Raw genomic sequence first — 23766 nt, forward strand, 5'->3', positions numbered from 1 at the left:
TATATATATATATATATATATGATAGAACCATGAACCTGTGGGCACCTTACCACTGAGATACATCCCCAGCCCTTTTTATTTTTATTTTGAGACAGGGTCTCATTAACTTTCTGAGAGTCTCACTAAGTTGTCAAGGCTAGTCTCAAACTTGAGATACTCCTGCCTCAGCCTCCTGAGTTGCTGGGATTTTAGTCATGCACCACCACAACTCCTGGCTCCTTCACTAACCTTTAAGCTAATTTCCTTTGGTGACATTTAGTATGAATGGCATGTCCAAAGGTGAGGTGACCTTTATATTTGGGTTGATTTTTTGGCTTATTATTATCTCTTTTAGCCTTTATTCTTGGAAATGCCAAATTCTTTCTTTCTGGTTCCTAGTTCTCATTTGTGCAGATTAAAGTGCTCTATAAATCAGTAGAACTTCAGATGCGTGGTTCTTTCTGGTGGTGTGCTGGTAAATGTCCAAACTAGCTCTTAGAAGAAGGAAAATCTGACTTGTAACATTTGCCAGTTTCTATGGTGTAAATACTCCCACTGTGGTTGATGGGAAACCTCACATGATGCCACTGAACTGCAGTTGGGAAGAAGCACACATGATAGCTCTCACTAGCTGGCTCTAGCACCTCGGTAATCAAGGTCTTAAATTTAAGTAATGTAATGGTGTGACTCACTACATGGAAAAAAGCAACTGTATTCCTTCTCATCAATGCTTTTATAAAGTCAATTTGTTATTTCCTCCTCTCATCCTTCGATGAAATCCCAGGAAGATCTCATGGTTTCTCTAGTGAGTTTTTAACATGAAAACATCCATTCAAATCTAATACACTGCTCATTCAAGTTAAAACTTCTTCCCTATTCCAGTTTGCACTTGCTCTAATCTGTCAATCTGCTATCAAGTGGAACACCACGCACAGTTACCAATGATCCCAACCACTTGGAAAATAGCAAAGGTCAGCACTATGCCAACCTCCCGCAGTAGATGTTCCTAAACTTCGGCCCACTACTGAGTCTGGGTATCAGAATTGCTAAGGAAATCATAACACAGTCAAGCACAAATGAAAAAGCCATTTGACTCGGAGAAAAGACATCAGCTCCAAAAACGCATTGGTCTCATTGCTAGTGGGTCCCTAGCAGCAGATATAGAACGAGTGGACTTCATATACCCCTTGTCATTGCACTAGAAGGACCCTCACCTTCCCCGTGGAGTTTGAAATACTGAAAGCTGGGCATGTGTCTGAGGGCCATTGACATACCTGCTTCAGGTGAACAAAGGAGTATACATTGAGCTTGAAAGGAGGAAAGATACCCCACACATGGGATAAGCTCTGCAGACTGGTGGGCTCTTCATCTCTTAGTAAGTGTTTTAGTCAACTTTTTTGCTGCTATGACCAAAAGACCTGAGAAGAACAATGTAGAGAAGGAAAAGTTTATTTGGGCCTAACTGTTTCAGAGGTCTCAGTCCATAGAAGGCGGACTCCATAGCTTTAGATCTGAGGCGAGGAAGAGCAGTATGGCTGAAGGACGTGGCAGAGGAGACCATCTCAAGAAATGGCAACAAGGAATCAGGGAGAGCTCTGCTTATTAGGGACAAAATATAAACCGCAAAGACATGTACACAGTGACCCACCTCCTACAGCCACACCCTCCATGGCTGCTGTTACTGTTAAGGTGCGATTCTAAAATTTCAAATGAGAAATTGAAGAAAAGACAAAGGGTCTATTCTGGCCAGGGCCAAGGGAGCAGAAAGCAGACAGTTCTGCAGTCCAAGACAGTGAATGCAGGTGGAGGGGCCATTGAAACAGGAAAACAACAAAGGAGCCGGTGGGAGAGGCAAGCACCACCATAAGTTGTAACAGTGGAAAGTACCAACTAACAGAACATTCTTAGAATTCACATTTCTTGTATCTGCTCAGAACAGCTCCAGAGTTTAAAGACATTGTGGTCAGGGTGCAAATGAGTGAGGGTGTCAGCTCCTATGCAAGTGGGCTCATGAGGAAAGGGGGGTGTGCAATTCTGTGCTGTTGAGATGTCTGAGCAGAATGGAGTCAGCCTGACTTAACTTTCAACTCAGACCATAATGTAACCCCTAGTTAATCCATTATTAACACACTGATTAGGTTAAGGCTCTCGTAACCCAATCGTTTCACCTCTAATCTATCTTTCATTGTCTCACTCATGAGATTTGGGGACACCTCATATCTAAACCATAACAGCAAGGAAGTATTCTAGACCCAAGGCCCATTCTTATTGGGCCAAGCATTGAGATTGCCTCTCTTCATGTCCCTTACTTGTGATGGTTCAACTTAATGATTCTTTACTACACTGGTGTGAAAGCAATACACATTCAGTAGAAACTGTGCTTGAATTTTGAATTTCGGTACTTTCCTGGGAGGGCACTACGTAGTGCAATATTTTCTCATGATGTTGGAGAGGAGCAATGAGCTGCAGCTCCCAACTCAGTCCATAATCAGGAGGGGAAACAACTGATACTCTGTAGTGTAGTTGTGTCATTAAGCTATGATATTTGGTAGGTTTGGCTGAGTGCATTTTCCATTTACAACACTTTCAATTTTCAATGGTGTTATTGGCATATAAAATCTGTAGCTATAGAGGGCACTGGCAGGTGGGAGGGAAGGTCATTTTCCTGCTTCCTCTTCTTATAGCATATTTCACAGCTTCTTTGGAGATGCCTGACCTAGGACTTCCAGTTCCAGTGATTTGGCAAGGAGATTCCTCTAACAGCTGTTTCTTACTACCCCCACCCCATCCAATATCCTAGGTCTTAATGCCCATATCTAGTTTCTTTATTCACTTTTGTCTTGCTCAACATCAGACATCATGGCTGACTACCAGTAAGATCCTTCTTTCTGTCTTTGCCTTCCAGCAGCCAGCTACAATTAGTCTCTCCCCTTTAGACTTTTGAGTGTAACTAGTATCTTCCCTGACATTTAAGGAACACATGTCCCCTGAATGGGTCCCTCAAAGTCACTTTTCCTTCACTATAAGTGAGGAAGTTAAGTGCTACCACCTGGAATGTTTGCAGCATTCCTTAGTGTCCACTATCTTTAACCTCCTTGTGAGGGTCACCTTTCAAAGATGTCTTCCCTTTGAACTAATAATTCCATCCCTGGGAATCAATCCTGAGAACCTAGTTCCTAATAATAGAAAAGCTTTCTGCTCAAAGATATTCTTTTCATCCCCTTTTAGCTTTCTCTATTATGACCTGGCAGGGGAGAGACTGGCAAAACCTGCTAGAACTGGTTTAAGCCTCACTTATTTTGGAAACCTTATGTGGATGTCACTCTGAATTACAAGGGTACTTGGTAGGTGATGTTCTCCTTCTACAGCCTCAGGTGAAATTGTGAGATTGGAAGGGTTACATTTTAATATTCTGCTACATATCTGGATCCACCAATGAGTTCTTCATTAAGTTTGTATTCCCTGTGTTCCTTTACTTGACCAGACTAACACCCTTTGATGACTTGTTGTATTTCACAATTATTTTCCAGTAGCAGCCTTCTGTAGTGCATCAGCCTTCTGTAGTGCATACCACATATACTGGCTTTTGGATGTAGGTAAAAATGTCTCCCCACAATCCCATCTTTTCCCCATTTTTTGGCCCATATCCTAGGGTTGCCAAAATAAATTTTTGTTGTTGTTGTAAATTAACTCTGATATTGAGATTATTAAAATGAATTCTGACATAGTGGGTTATAACCATGTATATTTTATATATGTCAGAATTCATAATAAATTAAAACAAGAATATTTTCTACAGACCCCATCCTAAATATAAACATAATAAGGATGTGAATGTGTTAAGGACGTCTATGAAATTGTACTTTTGATTTTAGGAATTCATATGGTTCCAACAAATGGCATTTTATATGTAATATCACAAATGAATTTCATTTTAAGCACTTTTTATATACGGAACTTGTGAAGTACAAAAGAATCTTTCATTTTATACCAGGACACTTCACATTTTAGGGAGAATTATCACTGATTTTACTTGAAATTATTTGTCTTTTGAGAACATTGAAAAATTCAGTTATCTTTAGATTAATTAACTTGTAAGCTCTGGATTATATATCTATCAATACAGAATGTTCAGTCAATTTGGTGCTATTTTAAACCTTTGTAACAGTGTTATAAATCTATGAAGGAATGAAACAAATGATAGTATTAGACACTTCAAATATATTGGGATTATATTATGCAAACATATTAAGTACATCATACTTAAATGATGTTTATTTATATATTACATATGGGTTACATTGTAATGTATTTTTATTAGAAAGCTTAAATAAACCCATGAAAAACTATTTAACTTTTAAAACATTAAATTATGGAGCTGAATGTACATTAAACAAAATATTTGAATAGCTTTTCTCAGTACTCCTATTAACTACCATGATTATACAATATAATAAAATAGAAAGTATATGAACATAAAAACAAATCTAAAATTATTAGAAATAACCTGAAAACTAAATAAGCAGGACTCACATTAAAAAAATAACATTAGCAAATGACCTAAAATAAAAGCTTACCAAATAAAAGACATTAGTCATTTGTTGCATTAAATATCATAAAATTATTAATTTGTCTGGATTTGTCATTTTAATATAATTATTCAAAGTTCTAGTGGGATTCTTTTGACAGAAACTTTGTAAAAAAGTAATAAAGGGCTGGGGATGTGGCTCAAGTGGTAGCCCGCTTGCCTGGTATGCGCAATCACTGGGTTAGATCCTCAGCATCACATACAAATAAAATAAAGATGTTGTGTCCACTGAAAACTAAAAAATAAATATTAAAAAACTCTCTCTTTCTTTCTCTCTCTCTCTCTCTATAAAAAAAGTAATAAAACTTTGTTAAAATAGTAATTTTTTTCCTAAAAATATATTAATGAAGAGCTGTATTACACGTTAGGAAGTGTCATGAAGCTAGGGGAGTGCAACAGGTTGGTCACTGGAACAGACAGCTCAGACGCACTCTGTATGTGCCGACTTCCATGTGTGCTAGAGGGGGACCATAGCAAACGGTTATAGGAAGTAGTATATAATAAGAGGCACTGGGACAACCAGCTGTTTATTAAAAATATACCTTTGGATTCTTATCATAATCCCCCCAAAATCTATGAGAACAAAATAAATTAATGTAAAAGCCATATATTTTCAAAAGTATAGAAGAAAATGATCCAATCTGTAGATGGGGAAAGAATTATGAAACTTAAAAACAGTAATGAGAGATAGGGGTCACGTTTCAGTCTTCTGTGCATGGATATCCAGTTTTTGCAACACAGTTTATGGAAGTGATTGTCCTTTCTCCAATGTATGTTTTTGTTGAGAATCACTTGGCTGTAAAAGCCTGGGTTTATTTCTGGAATCTCCATTCTGTTCCATTGGCTCATTTGTCTGTTTTTATGCAGATAACATGCTGTCTCTGGAGTATGTCTTGAAATCAGGCACTGGGGTGCGTCCAGCTTCACACTTTTGTTCAAGTTTGCTTTGGCTATGTGGTTTTGGTGCTGTTTTTTTTTTTTTTTTTTGGCTTACATATGAATTTTAGGATTTTTTTCTTGTTCTGTGAAGAATGACTTTGGCATTTTGGTGAAGATTACACTGAATCTGTAGATTGCTTTGAGTAGTATGGACATTTTTAACAATATTAATTCTTCCAGTCCATGAACATGGGAGATCTTTCTGTCTTTTAGTGTCTCCAATTTCTTTCATTAGTGTTTTGTAATTTTTATTTCAGAGGTCTCTCACTTTCTCAATAAAGCTTATTCCTAGGTTTGGTATGTTTGCTTTCTTGTTTATTTATTTATTTTGTAGCTATTGTCAAAGGGCTTGGTTTTACAATTTCTTTCTTACAAACTTGTTATTTCTGAATAGAAAAGCTGCTGATTTTTGCATGTTGATTTTGTATGTGGTATTTTATTGAATTTATTATTTCTAGTCTGTTGGCATCCTTAGGTTTTTCTCTATTTAGAATCATATCATCTTCAAATAGAGATAATTTGATTCCTGCCATTCCTATTTGTATGCCTATTATTCTTTCTCTTGCTTAATTGCTCTGGCTAAAACTCCCAGTACTGTAAGAATGGTGCATATGTCAAAGGACTAAGTGTAAGACCTGACACTGAAACTATTTGAAGAAAACATAGGGAACACTTTAAGACTTTGGTAAAGGCAACAATTTCTGGATAGAACCCCCAAACACAGGAAACAAAATCCAATCCACAACAGATGTGATTATTTCAAACTAAAAACATCTGCACAACAAAGGAAGGAGTCACAGAGTGAAAAGACAACTATAAGATGGGAGAAAGTATTTGCCAACTCTTCATTCTACCAAGGGACAATATCCAGAGTATATAAGGACCCCAAAAAACTGAACAACAAAAACAAAACAAGTAATCCAGTTAAAAAAATGGACAAATGAGCTGAATAGATACTTCTCAAAAGAAAAACACAAACGGCCAATAAATGTATGAATAAGTGCTCAATATCGTTAACCATTTGGAAGATGAAAATAAAAATTATAATGAGACACCATCTTACCCTAGTTATCATGAAGTTATTAAAAAGTTATTACAAAAAGAAAACAAAGATTCTAGAGACATTTGACCTACCCCAATTGAATCAGGAGGACATACACAATTTAAATAGATCAATCTCAAGCAATGAAATCAAAGACGCCATTAAAACCCTACCAACTAAGAAAAGCCCAGGACCAGACAGATTCTCAGCTGAAAGATTCTACAAGACCTTCAAAGGAAAATTAACACCAATACTTCTCAAATTATACCATAGAAATAGAAAAATTAGGGAACACTTTCAAACTCATTCTATGAGGCTAATATTACCCTGATACCAACACCAGACAAAGACACATCAAGGAAAGAAAACTTCAGACCAATATCCCTGATGAATATAGATGCAAAAATTCTCAATAAAATTCTGGTAAATTACATACAAAAATATATTAAAAAGATAGTGCTTTACGAATGCATTTGATTTATGGGTATTAACTTTATATCCTACAAATTTGCTGAATTCATTTATTAGTTCTAGAAGTGCAAGGGTGGTTCAACATATGGAAATCAATAAATGTAATCCGTCACATCCATAGACTCAAAGAAAAGATTGAGATATGATCATCTCAATAGATGCAGAAAAAACATTTGACGAAATACAGTGCTCCTTCAAGTTCAAAACACTAGAAAAACTAGGGATACCTCAACACTTTAAAAGCAACCTATGCTAAACCTAAGAACAACATCATTCTTTTTTTTCTTTTTTTTTATTGGTTGTTCAAAACATTACAAAGCTCTTGACATATCATATTTAGAACAACATCATTCTAAATGGAGAAAAATCTGAAGCATTCCTTCTAAGAACTGGAACAAAACAAGGATGCCCTGTTTCACTACTTTTATTCAATATTGTCCTTGAAACTCTACCCAAAACAATTAGATGGAAGAAAGAAATTAAAAGAATATAAATAGGAAAAGAAGAAGTCAATCTATAACTATTTGCTGATGACATGATTCTATATTTAGAAGATCCAAAAAGTTCCACCAGAAAACTTCTAGAACTAATAAATGAATTCAGCAAATTTGTAGGATTTAAAGTCAACACCCATAAATCAAATGCATTCCTATACAACTGTGATGATTCAACTGAAAGAGAAATTAGAAAAACTACCCCATTCAAAATTGCCTCCAAAAAATAAAATATTTGGGAATCAATCTAGCAAGAAGTGAAAGACCTCTACAATGAAAACTACAGAACACTAAAGAAAGAAACTGAAGATGGGAATATCTCCCATGCTCTTGGGTAAGCAGAATTAACATTGACAACATGGCCATACTACCAAAAGCATTATACTGATTCAATACAATCCCTACTGAAATCCCAATGACATTTTTCATAGGAATAGAAAAAGCAATCATGAAATTCATTTGGAAAAATAAGAGACCCAGAATAGTCAAAGCAATCCTTAGCAGGAAAAGTAAAATAGGAGGCATCACAATACCAGACCTTAAATTATACTACAGAGTCATAGTAACAAAAAATGGCATGGTATTGGCACCAAAACAGATATGTAGACCAATGGCACAGAAGAGAGGACACAGACAAACCCACATAAATGCAATTATCTCATACTGGACAAAGGCACCAAAATCATACAATGGAGAAAAGATAGCCTCTTCAATGAATGGTGCTGGGGAAATTGGACATCCATATGTAGCAAAATGAAATTAAACGCCCTGCACAAAAATCAACTCAAAGTGGATCAAGGACTTAGGCACTAGACCAGGGAACTTGTGCCTAATAGAAGAAAAAGTAGACCAAATCTCCACCATGTTGGCTTCCTTAACAAGACTCTTAAAGCACAAGAAGTAAAATTAAGAATCAATAAATGGGATGGAATCAAACTAAAAAGCTTCTTCTCAACAAAGGAATTGATCAATAATAACATGAAGAGAGAACCTACAGAATAAGAGAAAATCTTTACTACACACACCTCAGAGCATTAATCTCCAGCATATATAAAGAATTCAAAAACTTAACACCAAAAAATAAATAATCCAATCAATCAATGGGCTAGAAAACACTAGAAAAACTAGGGATACTTCAACATTTTAAAAGCAACTGAACAGACACTTCACATCAGAAGAAATATAATTGATCAACAAATACATGAAAAAAAATTCAACATCTCTAGTAATTAGAGAAATGCAAATCAAAACAACACTGAGATTTCATCTCATTCCAGTTAGAATGACAGTTATCAAGAATACAAGTAACAATAAATGTTGGCCAGGATGTGGGGACAAATGTACACTCATACATTGCTGGTGGGACTGCTAATTGGTGCAACCATTCTGGAAAGCAGTATGGAGATTCCTCAGAAAACTTTGAATGGAACCACCATTTGATCCAGTCATTCCACTCCTAGGATTTTACCCAAAGGATTTAAAATCAGTACACTACAGTGATGCAGCCATATCAATGTTTATAACAGCTCAATTCACAATAGCTAAGCTGTGGAACCAACCTAGGTGCCCTTCAACAGATAAATAGATAAAGAAATTTGGTATATAAACACAATGGAATATTACTTAGCCTTAAAAAGAATAATATTATGGCATTTGCTGGTAAATGGATGGAACTGGAGAATGTTATGCTAAGCAAAATAAGCCAGTCCCCCCAAACCAAAGGTCAAATGTTTTTTTCTGATATATGGATATGAATTCACAATTATTGGGGGTGGGGGAGAATAGAAGTACTTTGGATTAGACAGAAGGGAGTGAAGATAGGGTAGGAGGTATGGGGGTAGGAATGATAGTAGAATAAATCAAACATTGTTACCCTATGTGCATATATGAATATATCCTGTGTAACTCTATATCATGTACAACCAGAAGAATGAGACATTATACTTCATTTATGTATGATATGTCAAAATGCATTCTACTGTTATGTCTAATTAATTAGAACAAATTTTAAAAAGTTAAAAAAAAAGGGGCTGGGGCTGTGGCTCAAGTGGTGGCACGCTCGCCTGGCATGCGTGTGGCCTGGGTTCGATCCTCAGCACCACATACAAACAAAGATGTTGTGTCCGCCGAAAAAAAAAACTAAAAAATAAATATTAAAAAATTCTCTCTCTCTCTCTAAAAAAATAAAAAGTTAAAAAAAAGAAAAGAAACAAAAATTCTGATGAGGATATGGGAAAAAAAAGAACTCTCATACACTGTTGGTAGAAATAGAAATTATAGCATTATGGAGAACAGTATGTTGATTCCTCAAAAACCTCAAAGCAGATCTGCCCTATGATCCCATTGTCTTCCTTTTGGGTCTATATTCAAAGGAAATGAAGTCAGCATATCAAAGAGATACCTGGCCACCCATGCTTATTGTAGCACCATTCACAGTAACTTATTGTAGTGCCCACCAACAGACAAATAGATGAAGAAAATGTAGCATTCATATACTATAGAATATTATTTAGCTACAAAGAAGAATGAAATCCTGTCGTTTACAGCAAAATGCATAGAACTGGAAGACCATATATAAAGTGACATAAGTAAGACACAAAAAGACAAGTAGTTCACGTTTTCTCTCATGTGGAAGCTAAATTAAGACATCTTGAAAGTAGCTTAGTGATTACTAGATTGGGAAGGATGGCGGGAGGGTGAAAAAGGGAGGTTAATCAGTGTACACTGTATACATGCATGGGGATATCACACTGAATCTCTTTAATATGTTAATAAACACACGTAAGTGAAGAATTTGCTTAAAAAGTAATGAAGAGAATAATAATGGTAAAGTGTTAATAATACAAGAATAAAACCTTAAGCCTGTGGAAAAAAAATCAAAGGGCAAGTATTTTGGAAATTTTTTGTATCATCTATGAGTCAGGTTCATTTTCTTTATTAAAAAAAACATTGAAGTCAGTAGTAATAGGCATTTTACCATGGAAGAGGATATGCAAAAGTCATTATCAGAAAATCATAAAAGATGAACAAAAACAAGTAAGTGAACATACGGAAACATTTTCAACACCATTGTCATCAAAGACTTACAAATTAAGATGATAATAAAATGTTATTTCTTCCCAGTAAATTAACAAACCTAATTTGGTTTTAATGAGACCACTTGCTCCCAGTGAGGTAAGGGTAGGATGGAATGAAGATATCCATACATTGTAAGGGTAGGCAGATTTTGCAAATCTTTTGGGAAAATATTTGGTAACATACCAAAAACCTTTGAATATTTCTTTTTCTTGAACTAATGACTCCATTCTTGTCACTCAACCTCAAAGAATTAAGCCCAAATTATGAGAAAGCATTCTACTTAAATTCTTTTCGTGAAATAATTTCAACATGCCACGTAATAAAATAATTAAATGAAGTCAGTTACCACCAATGAGATATTACATAGTTGTCTTAAAATGCTATTACAAGCAAAGTACAAGTGTAATTGTTGTCTGAAGTTTAAAATATGTCAGAAGTACTTTTACTACTTTTTCTGTTACAAAATATTTTCAGTCTCTTGAAATTCAAATATTTCTAAAAAGTTCTAAAAGGCCTGCAAAGAATAAATAAAGACAAAGTGAAAATAATTAAATTGCTTTTGCAAATGTTATAGTAGGAGTAATGTTGATGTTATAATATTTAGAAAGTAAGGCACTTTACATATATGTGTGAATCTGAATGTATACAAGTTCCATAATTTTAAAGAATGGTCACAATTATGTAAAAACAAAAAGTAAAAAAAAAAAAAGGATAAAAAACCCCCAAATTCTATTTAGATAAGTGAAAAAAGAAAATGAATTCATTGATATCATTTTGCTGAGTGGGGGTACAGTTTTTTTTCTTTCCATTTTGTTGTTGTTGTTGTTATATTCCATAGTGAGCATGTATCACTTTTAGAATGGACTTTGTTTTCAAAGTTTTGAAAAGTAGTACACCCACACATAATGTTCTCCTCTATTGATTTACATACATGTGTGATTTTATTAAGCAGAAATCCATTAGCACAAAATTCACTTCCTATTACGGTTGTGACTTCAGGCAGTTATTAAGAATCCTTCCCGCCTTAAAGAATATAAACCTATTTCTTTAGTTCTCCAGCTTGAGTTAAAAGGTGGAGTAAGTGCTAACATTTCGTTTTTAAGAAAGAACATCAATTTCTGTACAGGCTCTCTACCCAGCACTGAAAATGTCACTGGGAAATTGTAGTCCTTAACCTAAAAGCTTAAAATCTAAATTATATGGATGAATCAGTTTGGGCTCATGAATAATATGAAAAGTTCTTTTAATCGTAAAAAGACCTGGACAATGAAATGAATCACTTTGTGGTTGGCAATTTCTGCAGAAGATGAGATTCTCCCCCCAAGAAAAATTTGAAAGAATGAATGTTGTAGTTGGAAATCATTCCAACCATGTGGGAAAGAAATAGAGTTCTAAATAGGATGAAGAAAGGAGTTAGCAATTAGAAGATAGAGCCACAGACCAAAGGCAACAACAGAGACTGGAAAAACATCAACAGGGATTAAACATGGGAATCTGTAAACATTCTCTGAAGGCCATTACAAGCACAGAAAGACCTTACGCTCCATAATGGATGGACCCATGTGATTTTCAGACATCTGAAAATGGACTGTGAAAAGAATTATCAGTGCCTTTGGATGTAAATAACTTTTTGCTACCATTTCAAAAATAGCATGAATAATTATTAGCAATAATGAGTAATAATCTTAAAATCCTCCAAATCTAGTCATTCTACCTGAAAAATATGGTTTTCACAACAGGTACCAAATACTTACACATTGGAGCAAGGTAAGGAGTGAAAATATAGTCAGTAAAATCTATTAATTGTCTATTGAGTACTAAGCATTTATAGGCATCATTATAATATTGAATCTTCACAGAAATATTACTGCTAGTTATTGCAATCACCTTTTTAATCAATGAAAAACAAATGAGGCTGAGATATGAAAAGAGAATTGGAGCTCATGTTTATTTGACCTCAGAGTATATGTTCATTCCATTATCTCTTTGGCAAGACGTGAAAAAAAATTTTAATATGACTCTTGGTGTTGTTCATTTTGTAATATTGTCATCCAAAGAAGTTGTAACAGTTTACAACATTATTTTCTTTCTTCCTTTTTTTTTTTGCAGGGTGAAGGGGATGCTGGGGTCAAAGCCAAGGGTGCACTGAGCTTCATCCCTAGTCCTTTTTATTTTTTATTTTGAGACAAGGTCTTGCCAAATTGTGGGTGCATGCTTGTATTTCAAGTTTGCTTCAATATGAATATGTTTGATGCTTAGTAAGAATAAAAAGATTTTTGTTTGCTCTCAAATTGTTATCTAATTTCAATTTTAGGGCTAGGGCATTGTGGCCATTCTTATAAATTTTAATAAGAAAGTATATGTTGTAGAAGTAAATGTTAAATATAGTTGATTCCAAATATAAGTCCTGGTCTACTGATTTTATTTTCTATTAAACTTTTTAAGTAAAGTTTTAAAATCTTACAATATAAAGTTTTTTATCTTTCCTTGTGTTGTTACTTGATATTTTACGCTTGAGAAATCATCATTCCTCTGTAGATACAACATTTCATCATTCTAATTGTTAAGAATTTGTTAAAAATAATTCTTTAATGGACCTTAAATTTATTTCAGGGGAAGATATAAAGATCTAAATTAGATGCTTTTAAAATTGGTATCCTTTATCAACATAATATATTAATAACCTTTCTTTTAACCACAGCTTCAAAAGTTTACTTTCCTAAATATTGTTTTTACAAAGCTTCTGTAATTTCTGATTGTTGTATTCTGCTCTGTCAATCTTTTTCTATATTTTACAATAGAAGTAAACTTTTTATAATTGTTGTTTTACAGTATGTTTTAATACCTAATAAAATTTAATTCTCCTAAGGTAATACTTTACTTTTCCCATATTTTATAAACCAGTGATGCTCCTTTTTTCAATATTTCTGTACTATTCCAATTATTCTAAATGTTCTTCGAAAATCCCTTTTAGAAATACGTTGTTATCCTCTCATTCCTCTGTACTTGGAATTTGAATGGGATTATTATACTTCTATAAATTGACTTTGATATAATATTGATGTATGAAGTTCTAAATTGTAACTCTTCATTTATTAAGGATTTTCTTTGTTTCCTACTTATCCTTTCTCAGGATAAAAGTTCTGTTTAGTTTTTCATTAAGCTTGTTCATGAATATTTTGTAATTTTATTATTATTGAGAATAGGTTTATTTTATTATTTTCATTTAACTGCATTTTACTAAGACTTCTATGAATTTTTTGGATATACTCCCTTTCCTTTTCACTGTTATTTTATTACCTCTAATTAGTAATTTATCTTTAATGGCAGATTCATTTGGCTTTTTTAGCTATGCAATTATTCTCATTACAGATAATGATTTTCAGTTCCCAGTATTATTTTTATCTTACTTGAATCTTAATAATACTTATTATTATAATTATATTAGAGAAACAATTGTAGAAGAGACATCAATTAATTTGTCTTTTCTGTCCAACTTCCCTTTTTAACTGTTCTGCTTTGCAGATCTGGAAGTTCTGCTTGGTAGCTAAGCACTATATGAATGCTGCCCAGATAGAGCTGATTGGATTGAAAAACATGGGCACATGACTCAGGAAAAACCAATCCATTGGCTGGTCAGTAATCAGACTAGGAATCAGATGGTGTTGGACTGCCTGTGTAAGGTCATGTATTATTGAAGCTCTGGTTCACACACACATCACACAAAATTTAAGAGAAAAGGAGACAGCCACCTCTCAACATGTTTCAGGTTCTTGTGGGGAAGCTGCTTTCCTTTTAGGTTTTAGATTCTAATATAACAAATCCTCCTTTTGTGAGGTTTCTGGTTTTAATAGGTTTCTGTTTCTCATAACCCAAAGTCATCCAACCAAATAATATTGATAATGGGTATCTGTATAGTTTTCTGGTGTTTAAAGAGAGAGCCACATGTGTTCTAACTTCTGTTTCAATAGACACAATTATGGTAATATTTTTATTACTTTAAAAATGTTTTTATTGAGTATTGAATTTTGTTAGACATACATGGGGCATCTGTTGAAAAGATCATAAGCAATTTTTTCTTATTTAATTATATATTGTATATTATATCTCTATAGATAACCAAATATATCAAGCTGTAAACTCAGGTTTCCTGGTATTTGGTCAAATTATCTTTTCATAATACAATACATATATGAGAATAGATAATATAGACAATATAAAAAACCAGAGATAAAAATCTTTCTTATATTTTTCTTAGGGGGCACCACACATTTATTAAGAAAGATGTATTTAATATATATGTGTGTATATATTAAGATGTACATGTTGAGTAGTATTGCTGAGTAGCATAATGGCCCCTTTGATCATCCTATCCCAAGGCCCTAATTCTGTCATGGTGTCTCAATTTCCCCTCTTATTAAATCTGGTCTTTTTATAATTTAAAAATATGTTTCAGATAAATAATTGCTTGCACCATGGCAGGGCAAGGTATGCTGAGGAGTATTTTCCTTATCCCTTAGGTTCAGTATTGCTGCTGAGGCATTGGGACTGGACACCTTCCCAGTGACACAAACAATACAGTCCTACGACTCAGTGCAACCCTCTTTGTAAATGTACTTATGGTTGACATTATCACTTGTCATCTCACTGAATCTTTTCCCTCCAGCTTTTTAATATAAAAAAGAGATGTATGTGAACAACCTCTCAACTGGAGACAATTCTCTTGGGAGCACATTTCCTTTTGTAAGAACTTAATTGATATTATTCCATCATCATCTGGCATTCATTATTATGGTGGAAAATATAAGGCTGGCATGATTTTTCTTTTTGTGTGTGATTTGCACCATCTCCTTGTTGTAATTCTTCACTATAAATGTTTGATAGTCTGGTAGAAGGGTATTAATATTGAGGCTCTTCTGTCATAATCATGATATGCTCCTTCTCTCTTATGTGTATATTTTTCCTGTATTATAACTTGTGACATATTCTTTCTCTTTTTTGTTTTCAGCTTAATTTCTTGGATTCTCTAACCCAGGGACACCAATTCTTTTTAGGATGAATTGTTTTTGTCTTTCATAGAGCTTAGTTCCTTTCTAAATTATTGGCTTTTTTCCCCCTGTGTACACACTCACTGTCTTTATTTTCCATATGTTAGTAATTTTTATTTTTTTTTCATTCAGAAATGATGTTGATTTAAGCATCCATTTATTGTCTTAGCTATACAATCTCCTATGGAGAACAGTGACTTGGATCATGGTCTCTGACAGCCTGTGGCTGCACTTGTGCTGGGAACTTTCTGTGCAGGTCAAGATTGCCCAGTTACTATGGTGATACATGCCTGAGGAAGCTCTGTGCAAAGGCACAGAACCATATCAGGCTGGACCCTAGGCTCAGACACCAGCTGCCAGGGATAAAGTATTCTGGGCATAACAAAATAACCACCATATCTTGCACATGCCATGACCTTCCAGCCTGTCTCCTTTGCAGAAACTTTCCCACAAATAACCTTTTAATGGTAAAAATCTATATAATAAACATGCTGTACTAGCTCCAGATCACTGTTCCTCCATCAGAGGATGATGTCCCATCTGTTCCCAGCTTCTTATAAGTGTGTATTTATCTTTTATTTTTATTTTTTATTTCTTTGGCACTAGGGATTGAACTCAGGGGCACTCAATCAGTAAGCCACATCCTCAGCCCTTTTTGTATTTTTTATTTAGAGACAGGGTCTTCCTAAATTGCTTAGAACCTCGCTAAATTGCTGAGGCTGGGTTTACACTGGTGATCTTCCTGCCTCAGCTTCCCAAGCTGCTGGGATTACAGGCAAGTGCCACCACAACTGGCTGTTTGTCTTTCTTAATTCCATATCACCCCTCTCTGGTTTCTGAGGTTCAGCTGTGCAGGTTGCAACAATCTCCCTTTTCATTTCACTCTCTCTGTTTTGTCATGTTACTATATAGACTTAATTATTAAATTATTTTATAGCATACTACAATCATGGAGGAATTTCCTTCTGTTTATTGAGTAAGTTTTGTTCAGATTTAGTTTCTCATCTTTTTGATTTTTTGCTTCTTTTACTGTGCCTACCCTTTTGCTCTGACACAGTCCAATAAACATTCACTGTGTTTCTGTTCGGGTTTGGGGGTACTAGTAGATGAAGAATTTCAGGATGTTGTCAACTTGAGGACTCTCTTAGGATAGAACTGTGTCCAGGAGGAGGAAATGGTCAGGAATGTTGTGCTCATTTCCTCTACACAGGAATGCTCTAGCCCCATAACTTTCCTTCCAGTACTTTAAAAAAAATGTATACTCCTAGTTAATCTTTTACCTTTTTGTTGGTTGTTTGAGCCCCCCCACCCCCACCCCAACTTGCTTAGCTATCAGGGGAGAGCAAATTCTATGTTACAGCTTAAATTTTGTTGCATTTACCCCTGTGAGAAGAGTATAAGCAAAGTCACGCTGTGGAGGGATAAACACGTTCCAGGGTTGCTATGTGATATGCCTGTGGACTTCTAAATTAATACGTGGAAGGACCATAAATCAAGCCCATGTATTTCCATTTCAGGCCATTGCTTTTTACATGAGACTTTCCTAAACACAAAGCCAATTAATTTCTTATTTGAATGGATACACACACATAAATGTTATTTCAATGTGCTTGATGTGTTTAAAAATATATAAGATGAAGGGACCTTTGGAAAAGAACTACAAGCTTACTTCTCTTTGTTCATCAGACACACTCACAGATAGCTGTGTGTAAAATTAAGTCCTTGAGATAAAATAAGATTTTGAGTTCAAAACTAGCAACAGCAAGGTGCTAAGCAACTCAGTGAGACCCTGTCTCTAAATAAATTAAAAAAAAAAAACAAAAAAACAACAAAAAAAACAGGGCTGGGGATTCAGCTTAGTGGTTGAGTGCCCCTGAGTTCAATTTCTGGTGACTCCCCACCCCCGCAAAAAAAATTTAAAGCACAAAGCTGTGTTTGCTATTTACATATAAAATACTCCAAATATTAAGAAAGTGTGAACATTATGTTAATATGTAAGATATTCCCAAAATTAAATATGCTTTTTTCTTTCTTTTTGTTTTTAGAGTAAAGCACATCAATATCAGAAGCCATCGCGAGGGTTTGTAAGGCCTCCCATGGAATGATTTAAGCCAGAATGAGGCATCTTTGTTGGTGGTTTATGGGAAGCTGAAGACTGGAGGAATGCCCTTGACAACACCGATATGTTCTAGCTCTACGATTCCGCTTTGAAGCCCGTTTTTCAAGTTTTTAGATTTTCACTTCTTAGAGCAGCACTACTTTCCCTCCCACCTTTATCCACATAACTCATGTGGATTCCAGCTTAAAAGCTGCGCAAAACAAAACAATCTTCCACAGCCAGGGTGCCTGACCGGCTGAAAATTGTGTCCGTGTGGACAGAGAGCATCCTGCTCCACGTGGTGGAGCACCACCCGTGCCTCAGTCTCTTTCATTGTTGACAAACCACAGTGATCATTCTGCATTATGGATTTATTTCTGTTTCCCCAAAGTCACTTTCTGTAAACGTTTATATGTTTGTCTCTCACTTCTTCTGGGCACAGGGACATTTATTGGTAAGAGTATGATAAGACTTAATGTGTTTTAAAAAATAAATAAATATAAAAAAATAAATAAATTTTATATATATATATATATATATATATATATATATATATATATATATATATATATATATATTTATCCATTCTTGATCCATATGTGGGTGTTACTGGATGTAATGTGTCATGTTCTGTGTTAATGCCTGAATCATACTTGGACATTCATGGCTTCATCTTATAGTTCATGATTCTTACGACATAAATATTGCCTAAGATGCTTGTGAAATACAGCAGGGATCCAGCCTTAGAAATTATGATTCAAAATTTACCAAATTCTACCATGTTCCTGTGTGGATATATCCCAATGAATCCTGATTTTTATCTGTTCATAAAATTATAATTCACTAATTAGAATGATAATAGTAGTAATGGAGGGAGATCAGTAGAATAGATTGAGCAGATCAAGGGAGGGAAGAGGGGATGGGAAGGGAAGGTACTGGGGAGTGAGTTTGATCAAACTATGTTATGTGCATCCATGAATATGGCATGATGGATCTCACTATTACGTATAATTTTAATGTACCAATAAAATGTAGGCAAAAATAGTTCTTGTAAGTGCTGGGAATGAATAAAATATGAAATAAAACAGAGAAATTATGATTTGAAAGTCTTTGGGGTGAGATATATAAACCTACATTTTAACAAACTCCCCAGCAAATTCTTGGGAAGGCAGTCTATATACTTTCAGAATCACCACTTTGCATCATTGAGTAGTTGGGACTTTATCAATGAAAAGCATTACTTCAGTCAGGGAATGAAACTTTTTTTCCTGTTTCACAGTAGCTTTAGTACATAGAAATCAGTTATAAAATGGTGCTCTGTCACAGGAAAGGAGAATAAAGAATGTAAGACACGTAATGTTATAGGTAGAAATTTGAACAATTTTATCTAATTAGTTCAGATAAAATTGTTCAGTCAAATGATATGGCTAAGTGTGTTGTCAAATGTGTGAAGGTAGATATTCGACTCTTGTGACCCTTCTGATTGAAATAAACACATTTTTCTTGTTTTGTCCCTGTTTTATTTGGACCCTCAGTGAACTGGAGGATGGACCCTTTCAATGAGAGCAATCTTCCTTACTCAATGTACTCATCAGATGCTAATCTCTTCTGGAAATGCCCTCACAGGCAAACCCAGAAAAAAAATGTTTTACCAGCTATCTGGGCATCCCTCAGCCCTATCAAGTTGACACATAAAATTAACCATTACAGAGGAGGTTTGTGAGGCATAGTTATGATAGTGGATAAGCTCTATGAAAAACATAAATTGCAATATATTTGAAGAATTTAATCATTTATGATGTTCCCCAATCTGAATGAAGGCAATGTAAAATAGTCTTGCTCTTAGAAATGTTTCAATAATTGGTAAAGTGGGGTTACTTATGGCAATATTGCATGTGATTTTTTAAAAAAAATTAAATAATTTATTTTAATTAGGTATATATAACAGCAGAATGTGTTTTGATTCATTGTACATAATTGCAGCACAACTTTTCATTTCTCTAGTTGTACATGATGTAGCATTGAACAATATGTGCACTCATACATGTACTTAGGGTAATGATATCCATCTCATTCCATCTCATTCCATCATCTTTCCTGCCCCCATGCACCTCCTCACCCCTCCCTCCCATTTGTTCAATCAAAGTTCCTCCATTTTTCCCATGCCCCGCCACCCTGGGTTATGGACTGCATCTAATTATCAGAGAGAACATTTGGCCTTTGGTTTCTTGGGATTGGCTTACTTTGCTTAGCACAATACTCTCTAGCTCCATCCATTTGCCTGCAAATGCCATAATTTTATTCTCTTTTATTGCTGAGTAATATTCCAATGTGTATATAACACAATTTCTTTATCCATTCATCTATTGAAGGGCATCTAGGTTGCTTCCACAGTTTAGCTATTTTGAATTGAGCTGCATAAACATTGATGTGGCTGCATTACTATAGTATGCTGATTTTAAGTCCTTTGGGTATAGACCAAGGAGTGGGATAGCTGGATCAAATGGTGGTTCCACTCCAAGTTTTCTAAGGAATCTCCAAACTGCTTTCCAGACAGATTGCACCAATTTGCAGTTCCACCAGAAATGTTATGAGTGTACCTTTTCCCCCACATCCTCACCAACATTTATTGTTGTCTGTATTCTTGATAACTGCCATTCTGACTGGCATGAGATGAAGTCTTAGAGTAGTTTTGATTTGCATTTCTCTAATTACTAGAGATGCTGAGCATTTTTTCATAAATTTATTGATCAAATATATAGCATCTTCTGAGAAGTGTCTGTTCAGCTTCTTAACCCATTTATTGATTGGGTTGTTTGTTGTTTGTTTTTTGAGTTCTTTATATATTCTGGAGATTAGTGCTGTATCTGACATGCGTGTGGAAAGAATTTGCTCCCAAAATGTAGGCTCTCTGTTCACCTCGTTGATTGTTTCTTTTGCTGAGAAGAAGCTTTTTAGCTTGAGTCCATTCTATTTATTAATTCTTGATTTTATTTCTTGTGCTTTAGGAGTCTTGTTAAGGAAGTCGGGGCCTAATCCCACGTGTTGAAGATTTGGGCCTACTTTTCCCTCTTTTAGGTACAGGGTCTGTGGATTAATTACTGGGTTCTTGATCCACTTTGAGTTGAGTTTTGTGCATGGTGAGAGATGGGGTTTATTTCATTTTGCTGCATATGGATTTCCAGTTCTCCCAGCACAATTTGTTGAAGATGTTATCTTTTCTCCAATGTATGTTTTTGGAGCCTTTGTCTAGTATGAGACAACTGTATTTATGTGGGTTTATCTATGTCTTCTATTCTGTACCATTGGTCTACATGTCTATTTTGGTGCCAATACCATGCCATTTTTGTTACTATAGATTTTTAGTGTAGTCTGGTATTGTGATGCCTCCTGCTTCACTCTTCTTGCTAAGGATTGCTTTGGCTATTCTGGGTATCTTATTTTTCCAAATGAATTTCATGATTGCTTTTTCTATTTCTATAAGGAATGATGTTAGCATTTTAATTAGAATTTTATTGAATCTGTATAGCACTTTGTGTAGTATGACCATTTTGACAATATTAATTTTGCCTATCCAAGAGCATAGGTGATCTTTTCATCTTCTAAGGTCTTCTTTAATTTTTTTCTCTAGTGTTCTGTAGTTTTAATTGTAGAGGCCTTTCACCTTTTGTTGATTCCCAAGTATTTTATTTTTTTTTTTGAGGCTATTGTGAATGGGGTTGTTTTCCTAATTTCTCTTTCAGAGGATTCATCACTGATGTACAGATTTATGGGTATTGATTTTATATCCTGTTACTTTGCTGAATTCATTAATTAATTCTAGAAATTTTCTGGTGAAGTTTTTTTGGGTCTTCTAAATATAGAATCATGTTGTCTGCAAATAATAATAGTTTGAGTTCTTCTTTTCCTATTTGTATTCTTTTAATTTCTTTCATCAGTATAATTGTTCTGCCTGGAGTTTCAAGGACTATGTTGAATGGAAGTGGTGAAAAAGGACATCCCTGTCTTGTTTCAGTTTTTAGAGGGAATGCTTCCAATTTTTTGCCATTTAGAATAATGTTGGCCTTAGGTTTAGTATAGATAGCTTTTACAATATGGAGGTATGTCCCTACTATCCCTAGTTTTTCCTGTGTTTTGAACATGAAAGAGTGCTGTATTTTGTCAAATGCATTGATATAATCATATAATCCTTATCTTTAAGTCTATGGATGTGATGAATTATATTTATTGATCTTCATATGTTGAACCAAGCTTGCAACCCTGGAATGAGCCCCACTCAATCATGGTGCATTATTTTTTAAATATGTTTTTGTATGTGATTTGACAGAATTTTATTGAGGATTTTTGCATCATTATTCATCAGGGATATTGGTCTGAAATTTTCTTTCCTTGATGTGTCTCTTCCTGGTTTGGGTATTCAGATGATATTAGCTTTGCAGAATGAGTTTGGAAGAGTTCCTTTCTTTTCTATTTTATGGAATAATTTGAGAAGTATTGGTATTAATTCTTCTTTGTAGGTCTTGTAGAACTCAGCTGTGAATCCATCTGGTCTCAGGCTTTTCTTTGTTGGTAGGCTTTTGATGGTATCTTCTATTTCCTTGTTTGAAATCAATCTGTTTAAATTGTTTATGTCCTCTTGATTCAGTTTGGGTTGATCATATGCCTCTAGAAATTTGTCAGTGTCTTTGAGGTCTTCTATTTACTGGAGTATAAATTTTCAAAATAGTTTCTAATGTCTTCTGTATTTCAATAGTGTCTGTCATGATATTTCCTTTTTCATCACAAATTTTAGTAATTTGAGTTTTTTTCCTTCTTTTCATTACAGTGGCTAAGGGTTTATTAATTTTATTTATTTTTTCAAGGAGCCAGCTTTTTGTTTTGTCATTTTTTTAATTGTTTCTTTAATTTCAATTTCATTGATTTCCACCCAGATTTTAATTATTTCCTGTCTTCTACTTTTGGTGTTGGTTTGTTCTTCTTTCTCTAGGGCTTTGAGCTATAATGTCAGGTCATTTATTTTTTGACTTTTTCTTCTTTTAGTGAATGAGCTCCATGCAATGAAATTTCCTCTTGGCACTGCCTTCGCAGTGTCCCAGAGATTTTAATAAGTTGTATCCCAGTTCTCATTTACCACTACAAAGAATTTTTTTTTAATTTTCTTCCTGATGTCTTCTGTTATCCATGTGTCATTCAATAGCGTATTGCTTAGTCTTCAGGTGTTGGAGTAGCTTCTCTTTTTAATTTTATCATTGATTTATAATTTCATTCCATTATGGTCAGATAGAATGCAGTGTAGTATCTCTATTTTTTGTATTTGCTAGTACTTGCTTTGTGGCATAATATATGGCCTATTTTGGAGAAGGATCCATGTGTTGCTGAGAAGAAAATGTTTTTGCTTTTTGATGGATGGAATATTCTATATATGTCTGTTGAGTCCAAATTATTGATTGTATTATTGAGTTCTATAGTTTCTTTGTTTAGTTTTTGTTTGGAAGCTCTATCCAATGGTGAGAGAGGTGTGTTAAAGTCACCTAATATTATTGTGTTGTGGTCTATTTAGTTCTTGTATTTGAGAAGGGTTTGTTTGACATACATAGATGCCCCATTGTTTGGGGCATAGATATTTATGATTGTATGTCTTATTGATGTATGAGTCCCTTAAGCAGTATGGAATGTCCTTCTTTATCCCTTTTCACCAGCTTTGGTTTCAGATCCACTTTATCTGATATGAGGATGGAAACCCCTGCTTATCCATGTGGTCCATGTGAGTGGTACATTTTTTCCCACCCTTTCACCTTCAGTCTGGGATGTCTTTTCCTGTGAGATGAGTCTCTTGAACACAACATATTGTTGAATCTTCTTTTAAAATCCAACCTGTCGGTCTATGTCTTTTAATTGATGAGTTTAGGCCATTCATATTCAGGGTTATTATTAAAATATAATTTGTAGTCCTGGACATTTTGGTTTATTTTTGGTTTTTAGCTTGACTTGGTTTCTCCTTTGATTGGCCTTTCCTTTAGTGTAGAGG

The 23766-nt window shown here is 34.6% G+C and overlaps 1 long non-coding RNA gene across 1 annotated transcript in view; it reads left to right on the top strand.

The window, feature by feature from the left end:
* The window catches only part of LOC125616871, a 20751-nt gene extending 2482 nt beyond the window's left edge, over positions 1–18269 (top strand). Inside the window, exon 2 of the long non-coding RNA XR_007347656.1 lies at positions 17686–18269. This is a non-coding gene — a long non-coding RNA (uncharacterized LOC125616871). The remainder of the gene's footprint in view (positions 1–17685) is intronic.
* Positions 18270–23766: the final 5497 nt, after the last annotated feature.

Source organism: Marmota marmota, unplaced genomic scaffold, assembly GCF_001458135.2.
Source record: "Marmota marmota marmota unplaced genomic scaffold, marMar, whole genome shotgun sequence".
Lineage (NCBI taxonomy): Eukaryota > Metazoa > Chordata > Mammalia > Rodentia > Sciuridae > Marmota > Marmota marmota.